Below are 4,510 nucleotides of genomic sequence, written 5' to 3' on the forward strand. Positions count from 1 at the left end.
ATAAAATCTCTGTAAATAGTCAACAGCTGTGTGGGGGTAAAGAAGGCACGAAGTCAGCTTAGCACACCTAATCTCTTGGAAACAGATTTTGCAAAATAAGGCAATATGATCTTCCCATATTAAACCTCGAGAGAATAAAACCCCAATTATGGTCAGAAATGATGCAGGATTGAACGGGATGTTGTTAAATATTAAAGATTATTCCTGTGGAAGATGTAGCCCGGCCAGAAGTTGTAGGAGCTAGGTTTTGAACGCATTAAAAACAACAAGGTTACTTTTATCCTAGTCATATAAATGAGCCAGGCCAGAAATTAGCTGTGCCATTGCCTCATCCCTTGTTGGTTGAAGAAACTGTTGTGATGGACGCTGTGGGAAGCGCATGGGAAAGTGAAGAGCGGAATGAACATGTGAGTGGATAGGGCTAGATGTACAACTTACAAGGTCACTGACGAATCAAATGAAGACAGTTGGTGACAGGACAGAACCCTGAGGAACACCACTCATGATATCTCTGGAAGAACGGTGGCCGTTTACAGCAACAGCCATAGAACGACCCGAAAGGAAGCTAGAGATAAAGGCAGATAGAAGGACAGAAACCGTAAGGAGACAGACTGGAAATTAAAGATTTATGCCCTTTCACCTCACACCTTCACCCTTAACTTCGTCACCACTCACACGTCACAACCTCATACCTCACCCTTCACTTCCTCATCACACACATCTCACTCTTCACTTCCTATCTAACAGCCCACAACCTCACTGTCCACATTTTCGCTCCTCCCTTTCTCACCTTTCATCTTCATTCTTCACTTCCTAACCTCTCACATCTTCATACCTCACTTCCCTCCCTCACACTATTCATTGGCCACAAGAGAAGGTTCGATAAAGTTGCATAACAAACAAATTACATACTATTATATATATAATTATAAATATAAATAAATAAATAAACAAATATATATACATATATATATATATATATATATATATATATATATATATATATATATATATATGTATGTATATATATATATATATATATATATATATATATATATATATATATATATATATATATATATATATATATGTGTGTGTGTGTGTGTGTGTGTGTGTGTGTGTGTGTGTGTGAATGCATGTGTGTATGTATGCATAAACGAGAGGAAACAGATAAAGTTGGCAGGTAAAGTCAAGAACATACTTTCCCCTAATAATCCACTGCGTCGACGTCACACCTATGCCATGTCTGTTACTTTCATCCCTGACGCACCCCATCAGACAGGCATCTATGGGCAAAGACGCACAGCAAACTGCACATATCTCTGCTTTGGATGGTTAGCCAGCAAAGCGCAATGGGAAGATGGAATGGTGGAATATTTCGTGAACTATTGCCCCTGATTATAATAGTCACACTAGCTTCTGAGAGTGTTGCATAATGCCGACGTCACAGTATTAGAAATCGGTGAAAAAAAAAATGAACAAAGAAAAAGAAAATTAAAAAGGGAAAGACATAAAATGGAGAGATAATGTATATATCCGTTCTTCTATTCAAACATTATTATCATTACCACTGATATGCATACTCTTATCTGATAAAAATTTTACCTATTGCAATCCTCAAAAAACATTTAATTTTATGATAAATTATTACCTCATAACACATTACAACCTTCACTTACATCTTTGCTTATGATCTCTTTTTCTCCCCTGTTTATCCTTCACATATATTTTAAAGACATAATAATTTTACTAACACAGTACCAACATTATAGAAACGTAAACAGTGAGAAAAAGAAAGCAAGTGTGGCACAGGGAAGACAGAAGGTAAAGCCACTCTGGTTTCCTTGTCACCTTAACACACTTCCCTCCTCCACACTACCAACAAGGATGAGTACAGTGCGGTTATTATTATTATTATTATTATTATTATTATTATTATTATTATTGCTAGTACTACTACTATTACTACTACTACTACTACTGCTATTGCTACTACGACTATGACTACAAATACTACTGCTACTACTAAAACTACTATTACTACTACTACTACTATTACTACTACTGCTACTACTACTACTATTTCTACTACTACTACTACTATTAAATTGTAAAAATAAACACGGAAAAAAGCAGGAGGTGCAGCCAGAGTCCCCCTTCTCTCACCCATCACTCATCCCTTCCCACCACCACCACTAAATAAATGAACTCCTGTACGACTGCTGAGAATAATTACATTTTAGCCCGACAATTATGAAACTACCGGTGTTGTTTCCTGCCTTCCATCTTCCTCATTCCTCCTCAAATGACAGAGAGTATCCTGCTTTCCCATTCCCTCTTCTCGTGTGCTCTATACAGTCAATCTTTCCCATTCCTCCTCAAACAACAGTCTCCTTCCGTCTCATTCCCTCTTCTTGTGTTCTTCATACCGTTACCACGTAAAAATAATTCATCCAACACCTCTTCCATTGCCACAACCAGCAAGGAAGCGTCGACGCCCTTTTGCTCACGTCTGTGCATCAGAGCCCCGTGACTGTCCTCCTATCGTCCCCTCTCCCCGCGACCGCCTTCTTGTCGTTCCCTCGTAATTATCGCTCCAAGTATGCAAATTTCATCTTGATAAGGGCCGGCCTTATTTATACATGCAGATGGCTCGATATCGACGGAGACTAAACGCCGAGATGTAATGCTTTCTTTTGCCATGATACTTTTGCAGTGACGGGGAGGAGAGAGATGGTGCTGTTATTCAGGCTTTGCTTATCTTACCTCGACTGATTTACTGAAGAGCTTTTGTTCCCTCATCCACCTCTCCCCATGCAGTCTTACTTCCGTGTCTCCTGCTTGCTTCGTCTCTCACTCTCACCCTTATTTAGTCTTTCTGTCTGTCTGTCTGTCTCTCTTTGTCTCTCTCTTATCATCATCATCATCATCATCACTATTATTATTTTGTTGTTGTTATTATTATTATTATTATTATTATTATTCCAAGAAACATGCACTTATTTAACCCGACAACTTACTTCTGATCTAGACTTCCATTTCCTGTACCACTTTTCTCCCCCATAATTTATATTATTTTATTTCTTTTACTTTTCCCATCTAATATAAGCCAGACTCATTTCTTTAGTCTCTTATTTTCTTCTCCTCTTCTTGTAATTTTTCTTTCTATATTTTACTCCTTATCTTTCCCCCTTCTTCATGTCATTAACACCTCTTCCTTAGTAAATTATTCTGTACATTTACACCTGGATATCCTCTTACATGTTTCTAGTGGAAGCTATGTTGACATTAAAAAGATATAAATAACATACACTAGAATGATGAGGCGTCTTATACAATGTATATCGCTAAGGATATGGTGTTACGAGGCTTCCTGTGCCATCCAGAACACGCATAATAACCTTAATTTAAGTCAACACGTACAGTACTACAAATTACTGTAGTGTTCTATAAATAAACATATATATATATATATATATATATATATATATATATATATATAATGTGTGTGTGTGTGTGTGTGTGTGTGTGTGTGTGTGTGTGTATATGTGTGTAAACCTGATTCTGCTGAAGTTCAAATAGCAATGTTGGCACTTTGTGTGGAACGTGATGTTATAGCAAAAAAAAAATTCCAGGTTTTTTTTGACATCACAGTCCCGTCAGTTCTTACAGGTGTCCTAGTCTATTAATACGTAAAACATTAAAAACGACAATATTTTCTTCACCAAGAAACACACAACAAGCAGATTGAAAAGAATGTACTTCCACAGTTTAATATGCGGATGCTTGTGGATGGAAAACTACTTCAGAGAGTTGTTATAAGCACGAGTGTGATCATGTGAGTAAGGCAACCTACTTATTTATTATCCGATTCTCTGAGTTCAGGGGGGGCCTCTCAAATTGGGCGCAATATGCAGCAAGGGGTATCTTATCAAAAGTTGCAGCTTGATATTTTTACTCATACCCAGGACAGACATCAAACTGCGTCCAAAGCTCTAGGCAAGTTTGTAGTTAAGTAAACAAAGAATTCTAAGTGAGAACAAAACTGGTACCGTCTATGGCAGAGACACATGTCCACCTGTATGTGAATTTAACAACAGTAGGATTAGACAACGAGGAAAAAAAGTGTAAGCGTAGCAACCGTTGGAATATACGAGACATTACATTTTAGACTCCAGAGCATGAACAGGTTATCACACAGTTAATGAGCGAGGGCTGGTTGGTAATGGCGGTGCAGCGATGTTGAACTCAGTGACAATGGGACAGCACAGCAGGAGGCTACCACAGCACAGCGGGGCGCCACCACAACAGCGGAAGAAGAGAGTAGCGTTAACTGACGAGGAAAGCTCCCGACAAACATACCCCCAGACTACGACATGCAACCGTTTGTTTACAGTTCCACGGCCTGATAAACGCTCACATATTAAATCACTCATATCTGTGATAAATGCCTACGAGTTATTGACCAACGCTTTCACAGATTCCCACAACTATGAACATAATTACTCTT

Source organism: Coenobita brevimanus, chromosome 92 (assembly GCF_032717465.1).
Source record: "Coenobita brevimanus isolate Jiangsu-jjx chromosome 92, ASM3271746v2, whole genome shotgun sequence".
In the NCBI taxonomy this organism is placed as follows: Eukaryota; Metazoa; Arthropoda; class Malacostraca; order Decapoda; family Coenobitidae; genus Coenobita; species Coenobita brevimanus.